The sequence below is a fragment of the Drosophila ananassae genome, chromosome 3R (assembly GCF_017639315.1).
Source record: "Drosophila ananassae strain 14024-0371.13 chromosome 3R, ASM1763931v2, whole genome shotgun sequence".
NCBI lineage: Eukaryota > Metazoa > Arthropoda > Insecta > Diptera > Drosophilidae > Drosophila > Drosophila ananassae.
The window spans coordinates 9,759,576-9,776,662 of record NC_057930.1 but is presented as its reverse complement, the minus strand read 5'-3'; the positions used below and the strand labels follow the sequence as shown (position 1 = coordinate 9,776,662).

The following is a 17,087-nucleotide window of genomic DNA, read 5'->3' as shown; positions in this document are numbered from 1 at the left end:
TGCAATGTAGGACAAGTGATGCGCCTTTAAATATTTTTTTCTTGAAACCAGATTTTCTACCAATTGAAAAATTAATTAAAATTTGATTCGGATATTTTTTTTTAAATTTAAAATACATTAAGGAAGTAAAATTTAACGAGAATGTCGCAAGACGGTGTCCACTGTCGCTATTTTGAACAAATTTTGAGTAACTATTTTTTTTTACTTGATATATTATATTATATTTAAATGTTTTTTACAACTGAACTGCAAAAAAAAGCTCTTTGAGTTTAGACTTTTATAGTGGCATTATCCCTTGAATATTTTTTAGAGAAAATTTTCGGTAAGCTCTTCCCCCTTTTTTCAGCATGTTTTTTCACTTTTCTAAGGTCACTTGCTGACATCTAAATTTATCTATAAACAAGAGCAACAAATCGGTTTGTTTGCTTTTATTTTTCTTCATTATGTATATTTGGTTGTGGTTGTTCGTTTGAAAACGAAAACACTGTGACGGGCTAATTGAATGAATCTGAATAATTTACACGTCTTTAGCCAAATACGCATACGCGATTTTTGTTTTCAATTTTTGAATGATTAAAATTTCCGCTTGTTCCTTTGTGGTCTGGGGCCTGGTCTGGTCTGGTCAAGGTCTGTCGGTTTAATTAGCACTATCTGCAGATCATTTGCGCCATACTTAATGACACTCGATTGTCCAGATTAAATCGTATTCGTAATTCGTAATTAACACCCAAAGGGCATCGTTAACATCATTTAAGACAGACAGCATCCCGAAAGGCGCACAGTGAGTGGTCTTCTTCCCTTTGCAATTTCCCCTCTTAACGATTTAAACTTGTTTTTGGCCCAAAGCCCTGCACTTGTGATCATCTTGAGCGGAATGTAATGATGCTGCAACGATGACACAAGGCACTTGGTCAGAAAAAATGGAAAATCAGAAGCAGACATGGGCACTGGAATACCCTTTAATGATAAGGTTTAATAAGAGACGGATTCTTAAATATATTAATTAAATTAATATACCCTGACGGAGTTTGTTTTTTAGTTTTCTACAACCCCTAATAACTGCATATATGAACTTTCAATATTTTTATAAACAACCACAATATGTTTATAAATACTTGAAAAATGGCTTTGTTTTGTTAGCCACTCTAAAATAAACATTAGAATGTTAAGAAGAAGGAGCTTGTTTATTTTTTATTTTTAATAGATTTCAATAAGTATTAAAATCAAAGTAGCTATCAAGCTCCTTGCACACACTCTTGCCCTCAAAAATACAGAATCTGAAGAGTCTGCCACAGCTGGCAATAAAAAACATAAATGCCTTTAATTAAATTGCCTGTCTCGCTGTCCTGAATGGCCAAAATGGACCTCCATCCACTCTGGAGTCTACCATATGTAATTTTTTTTTGGCAACGTTGCGTGTTGGCCCGAAACGAGTTCGAGATGGGCAGTGAAAATTGATGGGCCGCTTCAATAACTTCGGCTCATACTTTGTATCTGAAGCTGCACGAAATTTAATGAGATTTTTGTCTTGCCCTTTTTTTGCGGGCCGCACTTTTTGAATCATATTTTTTTGTTATTAATTTTGTTCGATTTTTTTTAGTTTTGAATGTAGGTCAAACATTTTTGGCATTTCTCGAGTGCCTTTCGCAGCTTAAAAGGGTAACCGAAACCGGGCAATGTACACGCGTTGTTCGAATTGCATTCCGAATATTTTCGTGTTTTATTTTTTTCTCAATTAGGCCTAGACGGTTGATCTAGGCCTAGACGAATTGCGAGTGCACTACCTGGCTGTGGCTCTAATTGATCCCCTGGGCATGGGCGCAATTAGCCGGCCAACTGGCGAGCTGGCCCAAAGCAAACACTCGACAAGTTGTCCACTTGGAGGCACTTCAAGACACTCTCAAAGCTTGACGCGGTTGTCTGTCTGTCGCATCTCATAGACTGGACCGGCATCTTGACCATGTCTAACAATAGTCCAAATTAGAAACAGAGACAACGAACAGAAACTCAGTCGTATCTGAAGCATTCTCTCATTGCAAATTTTTGCAAATGCAATGGCCGTAATTGCGCCCCTAAGAATGTGGCTGATGCTCATATTTATTTTCAGCGAAAAGGCATTTTCTTGACATGATTAAAGATTCTAATAAGGCTATGCTTCAGCTTTAGTTTTCTTAGAATATTCAAGATATATCTACAAACTGGGAAGATACTTGTAACAATACTTTTATTGACCACTGTGCCACTGCTGCGGGCAATTAACAATATCTATATACGATATTTCTTATTCATTTATTTTATTTGTCTAGTTTTGGCGGCGTGACGTAGGCAAAATGTGAAAACGTGCTAGATACTTTTGTATCTCAGTATCGCCAAAGCGGCATGCGTGTGCTGGCGATGTCTTGTTGTTATTGTAGTATCTGTTTGTTGTTGTTGATATTGCATCCGTTAGGTGTGTGTGGCTGAATGCAAACGATGTGAATTTTCGGACAACTATTTTGGACGCCGACTTCGACTTCGACGTGAACGTGGACGACGACGTCAGCGTCGACGCGTGCGTCCGGTGCGCAGTTGGCTTTGATCAAATATTATGGCCAAGGGGCCAGAAGCGGCCCAGGGGGGTGGTGGCAAAAATAAAGTTTTTCAACTTTGTTTGCATTGAAGTACATATGTACACACTTGTATATACATAGAAACGGGCGGCAGCAGCAGCAACAAACATGATGTGGCCACAATTTCTGAGATTTGTATAAACAATTTTCGCGACTTGGCCAGGTTTGGATGGCGGTGGCGCATTTTGCAACATCAACGTTTCATTTTCTGTGATAATCCCCGATCTCCGATTGCGATATTTGAAAATGATGTTGCCCTTTACGCTCTATGATCAATTTCCAATTTAAAATTCTATGAAACGCTTTACTTTTATTGCCATTTTAATGTTGGCTTATTGCTTTCATAATAATGTTTGAGCCACACAGATTTTATGGGTCCCCGCTAAAGGAAGTTAAGTTTCCGTTTCTGTCGACGAACAAATTATTCGATAAAAAATACATAAATCCAAGATACTCGGGAGTGCGTGTGTGTGATAGATTATTGTATTTACTAGATTTTTATGATATCATAAACGAGGCCGAGTAGCATATTCGCGTGTAGAGTTCGATACGCGTTAATCATTTGTATAAATTTATTTATTTCTTTTAAGTGTTTTTTAATGGACTACCACGGATTTGTTGTATTTATTTATGCTAATATAATGACGTCAAATATGACAGCTTTTCAAGCCAGCTTCCACAAATCGTAGGCGCTCGAGTTCAGTAGCAGTAAGTTGGAAAAAAATTATAAATTAAATTAGCGACAATTTTTTTTGTGCCACTTTTCACACTTGATGTGGTACATTAATTCCGTCTGCATTATTCGCTTAAAGAACGGGGGCCGGAATTATTGATACAAGCGATTTGTTGTTGTCATTTCGGTTTTTTGTTTGTTTGAATAATTGCATTTGTCCGGTTGCATTGAACATAAATCAGGTGAAATAACAGAAACAGAAACCGGGGTATATATTTATCTGATTATCTGATTTGTTGTCTCATTTTTGGGTGGGTGTGTGAAGGAGTAATAAACCGAGATAAAAAAACAGTCAATTGCATAAATAGCAAAAAAAAAAAAATGTATAGACAAGGGCGTGTTCGTTTTTGATAATGATAAACGAAAAGTTCCACAAAAAACTAATTCATAAACAAAAAAATTGGAACAATTGAGCGTAAAGACACTTGTTTTTGTTATGCACTCGAACTGATTTCGCATTTTTTTTATGAATAATTAATCATTACAATTTGTATTCGGTATACACTCCGCTCGAAAGTTAAATTCGTTTGGGAAATATCGGATTTTTCCGATTTCCCTATTATCAGACGCGATAAGCCGGAAAACTGAAACGGTGTTTGGTGATCAGGTGGAAAATACGCAAATGCGAGTCCGAAATCGAACGCGATAAGAAAAGTCAGCGGAAGCAGCAACAACGTCCGCACATGCTGCCTGCTGGGGATAAACTGGAACTGGATTTTTCGAAGTTGATAGCAGCAGCGAGAATCACAGAGACACCGAGATCCAAAACAGAGACACCACGCACACACCCTCACCCCTCACATAGATACTTTCGTGTATATGTGTGTGTGTGTGTGTGTGTGTTTGTGTCTAACCCGTCCAACACCAGCAACAGCAACAACACCGGGAAAAGCTTTAAGGCCTCACGAAGAAATCTGCGCATGAAAATTGGCCAAAATCGAGAGAGAGAATGGGAGCATGTTTGGGCCAAAAGCTTAAAATGAATTTCCCGCTATTTTCTTGCAGGAAAATTCGCAAAAGCTTGACCAGGCCAGGAAGCTTGTAGTTGGCTAAATAGCTAATATAAAGTTTACAAAAGCTTGAAACTAAGTTAACAGCAATTTTGAATTTAATATTTTTTTTATTTATATATTAAGGATTAAATTTATAAGGATTTTTGGATCCTAAGCGGTAATATTATTAATATTTATTTTCTTAATTGAATTATTTTCTTAGTATATCTTCATATTATATCGTAATGCTTTAATATTCATTTTACTAATTTCTTTAACTTATTTCATTACAACGAAGTTGCAAATATTCTTTCAGAATAAAATAGGTTAATATCTCCATGAAAAGTAATGAAAAATTGACCTAATTGTCTTTTCAATTTTAAGAAAATATAAACCAAAAAAGGAAACTTGAATTTTGAAACATAAAAGATAGCCCAGAAATAGTCAGCGCAATTTCCCATTGTTTTTCCTTCTCAGTATGAAAGAGTCTCTTTCCACCAAAGGCTTTTCTCTCGGAGAACGGTTCGTTTTCTTATATTCTGGTACTGTTGTTGGTTGTTGAGGCTGGCTGCCTTCAACAGGTTGCCACCCCAAGTGTTGTGGTTTGTGTTGTTTTTGTTCGTAGTGCTACGCAGTGGGAGTGCTACCCGGGAGTCAAAACAAAATGAAAAGCATTTTGAACAGGACGACCCTAAGGGCCAGGACACTCACATACAGACGTACACTCATACATACATAATTGTACAGATACTTCTGCAAAATGAACCCCAGAAGCACAGGCACACACTCACACGGGAGATTGTGAAGAGCCCCCATTTCTGGGGTGCCACCGGAATAAAAAAATATTCCACAAAAAATTTCTTGTTTCCCTTAAGTTGTACAAGTGTTTCCAACTTCCTTCCGATTCCCCCTTCCCAGTCCCGTATCCTTTTACTTTGGAGCGCCTTTGTTTAGCATATTATTTGCTTGTTGGGGCTGACTTACCAGGCATCAATAATAAACAAAGGATGCCGAAGACTTTAAGTAGCAGGAGGTATCGCAGCGACTTACCTGAAACGAAACAGATGAAAATCAGTTAGCAAAACAGTTATAATACCACTAATATATAATTATGGCAAGAGCCGTGTTATCTAGAATTTGAAATGCTGTATTTGCTTAAGAGGGCCAAGGCCATGGGAGGAGGCCAAGGGGAGGAGGCCTCCTCCTCATTAGGAAGACACGATAATATGATGTGGTATTCTATCCGCTGGCATGAGCGGTCAGGCTATCAGCATTAATTGAAGAAAACATGAGACGGCCCGAAGGAAAGGTAATCTGAAGAGAGGGGCGTGGGGAATCGCGTGAATACATCTTATAATTAAAGGAGCAATGTAGCATTCAGATTTAACATGAAATGCCACAAAGCAAAGATTATGTGGGTCTTTGTTGGCATTAAAGAGCTTTGTATTAAAATAAGTATCTTATCTGCAATTTTTCCATAAAAGTATGTTTTTCCACCAAATACTTATCACTTGCTTAAAATAACAAATTATTCAATCTTTTTAAGGAAATAATGATCACAGAACCTATTTGGTACGAAATTCATTTAGCCTTGGCTATATTTCCAGACTTTTGGACATTTTTATGTGCCAATAAGTGAATATAAAATGTTGATGACTTTTTATTGCTACTGGGTCATAAATCTTGAAAATATTGTAATCCATATGCATTTCCGTAACTGATCAAGTGCATGAAAAATTGCTTTACACACATCAACGGACGCTGTCAAAATTTCTTTGGCCCAGAAATTTCATTTTCCAGTCATTGCATTTGAATGTGTGTTCCCGTGTGTGACGGCATTTGGCCAAATTGAATTTAAGTTCATGATTTCATCCATTAAATATTTTGTGTGCTACGGGTGCTGCGGTGCTTGCCTGCTTGGCTACTAACTCAATGTTTATGACTTGTGCTCGACAAAACTAAACGTAATTAAATTTCGGATATGTGCCGGGCTGAGCAGAGTGAAATGCAATTTACAGCTCTACAAATGTAAATATTGCTCATACGCAACGTTGGGCGTTTGGAATGCCATTGCAATTTCAGATGCTATTCGGTTTCTGCAGTGTCCAGTGCACTAACAATTAGGCTGGGGCTATTAGCCAGAAACACACCAGACGCAGAAGCACAGTGAGCTTGGTTAGGAACAATTATCCGAATGCTAATTGCCAAATGCCAGGAACAGGGCCAACTTGGCCAAAGTTATGTGTGGCCAGGAAACCGACTCTGATAAGCCAAGAGCCAACTAAGGCAAAGGGAAACTTTTCCTACCTGAGTTTCTTTGATTAATTACTTTACTTAAGGGTGATTTCTGATTTAAATGTGTAGATGGAAACTGAAGTTTAAGAAGGGTGACTTTAAACAGTGATCTTAAGCACCCACTAGACTTTATTTATAAACTCACCTTTTGGTAATTAACAATTAACCTCGACATAGGCTTATGATGTTTTCCTGATTAATTGTTTTATCTAATTCTGGTTTGATCAACTTTATGAATATTTTTAGCTCAGATCCGAGCCGAGATCGGAGCCTTGTGTTCAGCTTAAGCGACGCCAGACTTCTGCAGCTGCCCCAGCCGCGTGTGGTGCGTGCGGTGCGAGTGGTGCATGTGATGCTTGTTGCCAGTGGTGCATGTTGACCAGAGCTGGTTTGAGGCTTGCCCAAAACTGGACAGACTCTCGGCCTGGATCGGATCGGATCCGATCGGATCTTGGCGCTTGCGTGCAAAGGGAAATAAGCTGCGGGCGCCACAGTTTGGAGCCAAGCACTTAATCACCGATATTAATAAATCAATAACTACATCAATAACGCATTCTAATTAAAATTAGAACTCAACAAGCGGCAAATGTTGGGTGCAGAAAAAAAAAAAACAAAAAATTCTCCCCATGCTATTTGGTGCGTTCAAATTTCACACAAATCAGCTTTAAATGTCAAAACGCATGTTGCACAAATGCGTCAAATGCCATAAGCGGGCCACCGGCAATAAATCATCATGCGCAGATTTTCGAGTCTGGATATTTATTTTCCCCTCAACCGCTCGCCCCCAAGCCAGAGAGTTAAACGTCAAAAACCTGTTGACAGACATGAAAGCGATTTCTGGTTGCAATCGACCGATTTGTTCACTGCCCTACGGTCATGTGGGGAATCTATTAATTCAGTTAAAAGTTTCAATTAAAAAGGGCTTTCGTAGGGATTACCTTCCGACATGAAACATTTCTAATCATTGTAAACTTTACAAAAGTATTAGTTTTTAATTTGTTGCTTATAAAATGTTCTGGGTTATTTATAAAAATAGTTATACTCATTGTGACGGATAATGAAATTTATAGTTTTGATTTTTTTTTTGAGAAAATAAGTAAAATTTTTATAGTAATACATATTTTTATGTATTTAAAACTGTTTGTCAATTTTCACATATATTACCTAAATGAATATGAATAATATTGCCGTTTATAAAAAGATGACATTGCTTTTATATAGAAATCATCATCTAAAAGTATAATAATCTATGAACTAAAAATTCAAATGAATTCTTTCCATTTATTATTCACTTTTGCTTTTAATTATGTTATTTAAAAAAAAATCGTCATTCATAAAAATTATATAAAAATCTTATATGAAAATTTCAGCCACTTCGGTTTAATGGTCTCTAAAATATCGTGGCCGGAGGCTTTGAAAAGGAAGTTTCTAGAAAAAAGGGCTTAAAAGCGCAATGGTAGTTATGTTTGTTACTTTGAAAATATTCCTTATATAATAATCAAATTTCAAGATAACTGTATTCTGTAAGAAAATTATAAATTAATTAACTTTTGTAAATTTCGTGACTGGATATAAGCCGTTAAGTTAAAGAAAGCCAATTTTATCATAACGTGTATCATAAAATTTTAATTATAAAGCGTATGTGTAACATAATTGATTTTAGTTTATGAAAAATGTAAAATTTTTAAAAACTCCTGCTTAATAATTCTGAAGTTTTCACTCTTTTATTTACCTATAAATATAAAAACCCACTTCAATAAAATGTTATTGCTAAATATCTAAAATTCCGGGGCCGTTACTAAGCTGCCGTCACAGCCAACTTAGTGTAGCGTATCCATAAACGAACAAATTTAATAAAAATTATATTTGCAAGTTTGGACAGCGGCAACAACGAACAAGCAACAACAAGAGACACTTTGTATTTCAGTTTTTGGTTGCATTAATTATCGCCTTGCCATGAAATATGCGCGCCACGCATGCGCAGAACCATGCGGCAAGTATGGGGGGCTTTCGGGGGCACTTGTAGCTGTTTTTTCTCTCTTTCTTTTGGGTTAGAGAGGAGGAGGATGGGGTATGAGGAGTGGATTGATCTGAAATCGTCGTTTATATGGCCATGCAGCGCGTGTTTTTGGCAGAGGGGCAGTGAAGCCAAAACTGACCGCCGACCGCTTGACTGACTGACTGAGTGACTGTTTACTTGGGCGCCAATTAAATTTAATTCAATAACCAACTGATCAGCGGGCGATACAAATTGTGGATCGCTGCAACTTTCGATGTTTTGCCTAATGAGTACGCGGCGGTACGTGGTGAGCAGTATGCGGTAAGCGGTACCGTTTAAAAATCTGTATCCCTGTCACCTGACACCCGGCGACCGTTGTGTCGCTGTGGCGTTGCCATATCGCAAATCTGGCCATCGACCGATCTTTTGACAGCACTTGACAGCAGGTTAACGGTTTTTATTCGCCACGTTAGAGTCGACGGCGAGTTAAATACCGCTCAAATAGGTGCGCCCGTTTCCAGTTAATGACAGTGGGTGTGCTGTCTGGTCACTAATGTGTGTTAACTATAATCTTAAATGGGAAAATGGCCACTTTACTAAAAGTAAAAAAAAAATAATAAAAAAGGCTTATTCAATATATTTAATTAAGCTTTGAAAAATAAATGGTTTTACTCCAAGACTCAAAGATCAATTATATTAAAGAGTCTTAAAATAATAGTATAATAGGAAACTAAATATCATATGATTAGAATATTAGAAAAAATGATGTTGTTTTGTTAATCCTGTTCTAGTTAAATCCTATTTAATTAATAGCTTCTTAAATAAATAAAAATATTTAAATGCAAATGGGTAATAATAGGTAGTAGTTATTACTAAATTTATTTTTAAGAAAATTCTGAGGACATCATGTTTTTGTTTTGTAAAAGACAAGCTTGAAATGTCTTTTTAAATTCTGTCCAAGCTTTTTCCAGTTAATAAGCGCCATCTGTTGGGTTTAAAAAGAGGCTACAGGCAACCAAAAAAACCACCATTTTAGCCACTTAGCTTTCAGTTAAGCATATCGGGAGGTGAAAAGCTTTTGTTACCAAGATAAAGAGAACTACCGGAAAGCGTCAAGAGAGAACTTTCCATAAAAGCCAACTCTCTTCTATTCAGGACCAAGAGAATCCTTCTGGCCACTTAATTTGATAAGGATAAGGAGCCCCCTACCCCATCTCCAAAAAATATTATAGTCCAGCCATGAACAACAGAATCTCATCATCTAACCCGTCTTAATTGCAGTCATTATGCCAGTGCTGGCCAAAATTGATATTCTAATGTACATAAAATGTTTCAATTTTTTGTCCGGCCAGGACTAAACGTGTATTAAGCCACAAAAGCGACTAAGGATAAGGATAGAGTCGCTGGGTGGAAGGACGGATAATAAGTATATATAGTAAATCATAAACGGTTGGATGGTTCGGGCTTTTGACGCTGCCAAGTGCAAAGCGTCTGAGCCACATGACGACGAGTTTTGTGGCCGTGTGGCATCATCATCCGCGCCCTGGCCCTTGCCCCCATGCCCCATGCTTCGTGCTCCGTGCCACATGCCACCTGCCACCCTCTTGTTGTATTTCCTATCTCGTCTTTGCATTGCCATTGTGCAAATATTTGCATATTTAAGTTGTTGCGCTGGTGTTGTTGTTGGTTTTGTTCGAGGCTGCCGCTAAAAACTCATAAGCGCATTTTAGTGCCCTCCACATGTATGTCCCTGTCCCTGTCTTTAGTATGTGCTTGTGTGTGTGTGTGTTTGAGTATCCCTGTTCTTGTTTGCCAGATCCTTGCACACAACACCCGCCATGTGTGCGCTTCCATCTTGCCGGATTCTTGGATTCACTTCACGCTCCTTTGGCGAAGGTCAAGCGCTGGCATTACGAAGCCGACACCTAATCCTTTCGAGGGGCCGGGGTGCTTGATTGTTTAATTATGTCAGGTGCTAAAAATGCCATTATCGCTGGTTCCACCGCATCCCGACCGACGACCGACGACCGCCGACCCAAGATAAACACATTGTTGGCCCACGGTGCGTATGCTTAATGAATACATGGGCTGCATTGAAAGTAGCTCATATCAGTGCTGACGAAGGTTTTACAAAGAAATATCAACTAATTTGTATTTCTTAAATCTTAGTCTTTATAAATATAAAATACGAATCTTGAAAATATCTTTTGAATTTAAAAGCCAAATGAATATTAAGAGCCAAACTGCTCTTCACTGACACACCATGTCTTCTTATTCTCCTCGTTCCTCTCCTGCTGCTAACTTAATTAATTTAAATAGTGCCTGCGAGACAAGGGGGTGCGCAAGGACCTTCAGTTGCTCCAGCTGCAATCTGTTCTACTTAGTTTGTTGTCTGTTGTTTTCCACCCAGTTGTCTTTTAATGCATTTTTAATGCACCAGACCCCAAAATCCGGCCAAATCGCCTCCCTTTCTGTTACCCTTAAAGAGATTTTCTGGCACAGGTTAATTAAAGTTTTTGGCCAGGGCACTAGACGCCTTTTAATCTTTGTTTTGGTTTCTACCATCTAGCTTAGGGTATCCTATTGTCTAAGCTCTGCAGATCGGGTTCTAATGAGTTGCCCAATTGAGTACGTGTGATTACAATGGAAAGCGAGCCAGGAAAATGCGATTTTCCCGGGGTTTGGAGGACGGAGTCTTTAAGCCAAATGAGCTGCATTGTCTGAGGTATTGTCAGTGGCAGTGGCACTGTTGATTTCAATGGCGTATTGCAACAGTTGTTGCAACAGCACTGACGACTCGTGTTGCGTTGCATTTTGATTCTGTCATTTTGTAGAAGCAGTACAGAGTTTTTTATTTATTCTTTCCTTGCAACTGCCAGAGGAATTCAAATCAAGACCAGAAGAGCAGGCACAGAATAAAAGAAATGGAAAATGTAAGCGGAGGTAGTAATGGAAAGGAAGTGATGGCCGCACCAATACCCAGTGGGTAATATCCTTTTCAACAAGGGTATCTTTCTTTAAATTTAAGCCTGAAAAAAGGAGATAAATGAGCCATGTGTCGGTGTAAATTAAAAATTATACAAATATTAATTCAAAAGAGCGAATGCCATGACTGGCTAAGCGCAAAATAATTGCCAGGACATGGCACATGATAAATGGTTATCACTTTGGCGATGAAAGGCCGGGTAGGGCTTGGTAGGTAAGTACTTTACTAAAAATAACTTCATAATTTGTATGACATTCATTAAAAGCGACTTTGTAACTTCGATGCAGGGCTTATCATTCCTAACTTTGTACCTGTTCCTTGCAGACACCCACTCATTTCGAGTGCCACCCCACTCACAGGCTTATGAAGAGAAATGCAAAAATGTGCGAGTCCTGCCTCCGACAGACAAATAGGCAGAGGCCAGGCACTCGTTCTGTTCTCTATTTGGATTCATTTCGTTTCGCTTCATGCTGAATTAAATAAATTGCATGCAATATAATTTAAAGCGTCCTGTACATTAATGTCGAGTGGCGCACAAATGCAGATGTGTACCTACAAGTGATGTGAAGGGCCGGGAGTATGCGTAAGGACAACAGAACTCGCATCAATCACATTTACAGTTCATTAATAAATGCCGACATAATTTTGATGTACGACAAAGCATTTAACATAGGCCCGAGTGGCATGCCAACGCACAGGATTCAGAATGAAGGACGAGCCAGAAGAGTAGACAGGACTGGAGGCGCTCCATGAAATATATCAGGTGGAGACAGACAGAAATTTTTGGAACTAAAATAAAGAGTTTTCAAATAAAAATTTAAATAAAATATTAAACTAAAAGTATCTATGTAACTTGTGTTTCACATTTTTTCTCTCTGTGTATCTTACACTTATGCTTAAGATTTTCGTTAATTTTAAATCAACGTTGACAGGGATTTTTGTTAAATGAATTATACAGGAGCTGGCGGAAAACCCACTTAGGATTTGGCATTGACTGGCCTGAATTGAGTGAAAGTTTGAAAGAAAGGGCCTGCGGACGAGGTTGCGGGTACAAATGCGGATACGGATGCGGATGCGACAGCGTCGAAAGGATCCTTCTCACAGCTAATTCATAATTTACAGAATAATGGGGAAAATGCTGCGTAATTGTTGTTGCTGCCGTGGCTGCGATATCAGAAGGCACAAGCGGAACTGCCGGAAACGGGAAATAGCATGACGGCAATGCCAGCTGGCAAAGGCAGTGCGGGGCTGGTTGCTCATGGGGGGGACCAGGACTTGAAAATGACAACAAAAGTGGTTAGTTTTCAGAGCCACAACTCCGGACTAAATGAGTCAAAGTCGACTCGGAGCAGCTGTTCCAGTTTTAAGTCCCCACTGGCACCGCAGACATAGGAATTATTGCAGAGTTTCCATGTAATTGTTACTTGTTTTCCACTGAACGCCTCGTCGGCATTCAAGGATAACAATAGCTCTCGGGAATGGATTGTGTATAGTGGTGGAAAAGCCTCATTGGGTGCTTTATTAAAAATTAAACGTTTTAAGTATTTGAATACAAATGAAATAAATACCATCTAGACGAAGTGAGATATGGGTTGTGAGGAGAATAGTTTCAAATGGAATTATTGAAATAAATTCAGTTAATATTAAAAATAAATATTTTGTATTAAGAGTAACAGGGAAATAAATTTATTTAAAATGCCTCCAAAAGGTTATAAAATGAGGGTCTTAAAATGAAATAAACCCAAACCTTAACTATAATAAATAATTTTATATCTTAATAAATTATTTTTTTGGAAACCTATTACTTATGTGGCGAATAAATCCTTGGCTTAAGTTTATCTTTTCCATAAATATTCTGGATGTATGCGTTAAAGGGAATTAAAATTTTTGCCCCATACCCGGCTTGTAAATTTCCAATCGCTTTGATTTATTGTCTCTCCGCCTTGGGCTTCGCCACTTCCACATCCACATTCGTTCGCATTTTCTTTGTGTGCTTCGGTTGCAGGGATTCAGAGAAGACAGGACCCAGAACGCAGGACGCAGAAGTCGGGATTCGGAATTCGGGACAAGGCCCATTGAGGCGTCATGCTAATCCATCTCAAGTGTCAATTCGTGCGTACGAACGAAGTCAGTCAGCGATTCATTCGACCTGCTGATTGAGCACTTTTTCGGCAGATCCTTGAGATCCTTGCCGCCATTGTTCGGGCGTTTTTGCTTTGTCTTTCGAGCGGAAAATGCTAATAAATAATGCATGCGTCTTTGTGTATTTTGTCTGTCTGCGGGTTAATGTGCTGTCAATGGCTCCGCCACCGCCGATGCCGTCGTTGCCTTGCCTCCTTTTGGGGCAAGGCAACAATGCAATTGATTTTGCCACGCCCACAACCATGGGGCTCGCCCGCTATGTAAATGTCGCTGTCAACATGCAGAGCAGAGATTGTACAGGACTGACATACTTGAACGGGGTCCTCCCAGACCGCCCTTTCCGCCTCCCCAAGCAATCCAATCCCTGAGTACTCCCTGCCAAGATAAACATCTGATAAGTAGCTCGGGCCTGGCCAAGAGAATGGGATGTGGGGCCCTGGGTTTCGGGCTTGGGGTTTGGGGCTCATTCAAAGTGATTTAGTGCCTGTGGTCAAGTGGGCCATGATTGACTTGCCCTGCATTGGGAGTCAAACGAAAGAGATATGGTACTGTGTCCCATGAATTCCGGGTATTTCGAATGAAAATTCTATTCAAAACCACTGGGTGATGAGGGTGTAAGTATCTTATTTTAGGTACATGTAATAATAAATTAAGTTGAAAGATTATAACAGAAACAAGGGCATTCTTGTTCAAAAATATTTTATGGTGAAAAAATGGTATAAAAGATTATTCTTTGACATACTTTAATTTAAGCCAATTTTTCGAACAATAATAGCTATTTGAGCTTCATTGGAATTTCTTGTTTTTATAACTAAGCCAATTAATATTTTCTGGTGCATCTCTTTACTTAAAAATAATACAATTTTCATTTCCATATTTCTAATTTAATCTCTGGCATAGCAAAGCCAGCAAGTTATGAATATTGAAATTGGCTCAACAATAAACTTGATTGCAAAGTTTGCTCATCAAAGTAAACAATTGCTGGAATAAAATACGAAAAGGTAACAAATGGCTTAAGAAAACATTTCCAGCAAGTGGTGATCCTACACTTGTGCCAGAAGTGCATGCTGAATGTACACATTTTATTGATTTTTCTTTCTCTTTTTTTTTGGGAAAATAATCGTCTTTTGAATACGAAAATATTTTCTCAAGCAGTCAGCTAGAAACTTGAAAAATATAGCTCTTCAAGGACAAACCCTTTTCACTTTCACTTTCGCATTTTCATTTTCCCCTGTCACAAGCCTGGCCTGCACAAAATATATAGAGATTTCAATTTTCCCAGAGCAAATATATGGGGAAATATATTTGTGTGCCCCTTAGAAATTGGTCCTCAATGGCACATAAAAATAATTCGCGTTGTAGACATTTTGCCAGCACATGAGGACTCCCAAAAAAAAAAAAAAAGCAGGCAAGCAGGGCATGGAAGAGGACATCACGCATACGCACTGGTGACGGGCGGACAACCATAATGAGATGTCAGCGTTGACTATCAAGTGGCTGCAGTGTGGCTGGTGGTGGTTCTGGTTGGACCCAAGCGACCTGTTTCAAGTGCTGTCCAGACTGGGACGAGAATGAGAGCGAGGACTCGGTACACAGGACAGAGGTTAGAGGACAACGGACTGCGGACAGCGGACACTCGGACTCGGAAGACGGAAGACAGAGGACAAACGACTGGGGACGTCGGACGATTTCCATGCAAACAAGCGTCGACGTGCTCAACATTTTTTAAGCCATAATGAGCGGCAACAACAATTGCCGAGGCGTGACTCTTGAGGAAAAAAGGACAATTGCACACGCATAAATCGTATCGTGGAACATAACGGGCCCCGGCATCTGTAGACTAATTTTTAGCTCGGCAAACCATTCTTAATGATGACAAATGCGCCATTGCCACCCTAGCTCCTAAACAGGAGCCCTCCTCATCATGACGACAATGATGATTGCGACTTACGACAAAGGAGTTGTGCCAAAAGGATAATGCTTAAATAAATTGCTCGACATTTTCCTAGCTTAGATGCTGGCACGCTCACACGCCCCCACAGACTAAGTGACAAACACATCCCCGACCCAGCAATGTTATTGAAATTGTAAATTATGTCAAGGACACAAATACCAGGGAGGATTCCACCGGCTTAAGGCTCTTCCCAGCTCTTCCATTAATGAGATGTCCTGGCCCCCAGGGGGAATAAAGTTGCTGGACGACTGACAGTTAAAGAGTAAAAGTCAGTGACAACTAAAGCAGCCATCTAGCTGGAGGCCGAGTATTACCGAAAGTACAGTAATTGACGGCGTCAAAGTTTTGGCCAACGACAGGACGAAAAAAAAAAAAAATACTGGGCTGGCCGAAATAAAGGAAAAGTTTTGATTGCCTTGGCTAATGAGCAAGTTCATTGACTCACTCCGCAACTTGCCAGACCGCGACGTTGTTTAATAATTAAAAAAATAAAGCCGCAATTTGCGCCAAAGTCGGGCCATTTGCATGCTTATCCAAGGACATAAATCAGGTGCAGGGGTGCAGGTACTGCAGCCAGACATGCGATGAGGTCAAAGGTGGGAAACGGAGCGAGAGTGGCCCGTAAGTAGGTTATGTTTCGGTGACCACTGGCCAGGATTTGAAAGTGACCAACTCCACAAAGAAAAACCAATTAGGCGACTATTTCGACTGATGGCTGAAAATGTCACCGCAAGTCAGTGGAAATGTTGCTGGGCTGCAGCCACAGGATAATTGTGGGGATGTGGCAGGACACCTCTTCGATGGCCAATGTGCAACAGCCAACAGCCACAAACAACAGCAATGGGCTGAATGACAGGACTTAGCCGCAACAATTGCTGGCCAATTGTATGGCCTCGTTTGTGTGCTTCGGATAAGAAAGGAAAGGCGGCAGGAGGTTGGCAAAATCCTGGGAAGACTTTATCCGCTTGCCAGTTGCCCCCCCAACCTCCTTTGCAATCAGAAATGCTAGTCTCGCTGCAGGATAACCAGCCAAGGGAATCGAGCGCCGTCAGTTTGCAAAAGGTGAGCGGATTCCGTTCTGGATTTCGAATTTCATATTTCGATTTCATGGAAGGACACACGACTCCACAGGACTCACAGCACATAAATCAATATTTGCCGAGGGGAATATTTAAAGGCAATTGGCCAACACTTTGCCACTTTGCTGCACTTTCAATCAGGAAGCCTAGTATGAAAATTGCTTAAATTGAATTGCCGACACGGGATGTTGATATTCAAAAGGATATCTTTCGTTTTACATTCACACAGAAACTTTCAATCGATTTTCCCTTCAAGTAAAAAAACTTTTCTGTGTCAAAGAATTTGATTTAATTTCAT

General features: G+C 39.5%; 1 protein-coding gene across 7 annotated transcripts in view; it reads right to left on the bottom strand.

The window, feature by feature from the left end:
• The window catches only part of LOC6506028 (calcium/calmodulin-dependent 3',5'-cyclic nucleotide phosphodiesterase 1), an 89,832-nt gene that overhangs the window by 55,750 nt on the left and 16,995 nt on the right, over window positions 1–17,087 (bottom strand). For 2 of the 7 annotated variants that reach the window (XM_014905041.2, XM_014905039.3), the window contains exon 1: window positions 3,828–4,079. The exons of 3 other annotated variants lie outside the window; for them this stretch is intronic. The gene's annotated coding sequence lies outside the window, so the exon portion shown is untranslated. Of the gene's footprint in view, window positions 1–3,827; window positions 4,080–17,087 lie in introns of those variants that run through there. 2 more of the 7 variants (XM_014905035.3, XM_044716259.1) reach the window with 2 other exon arrangements.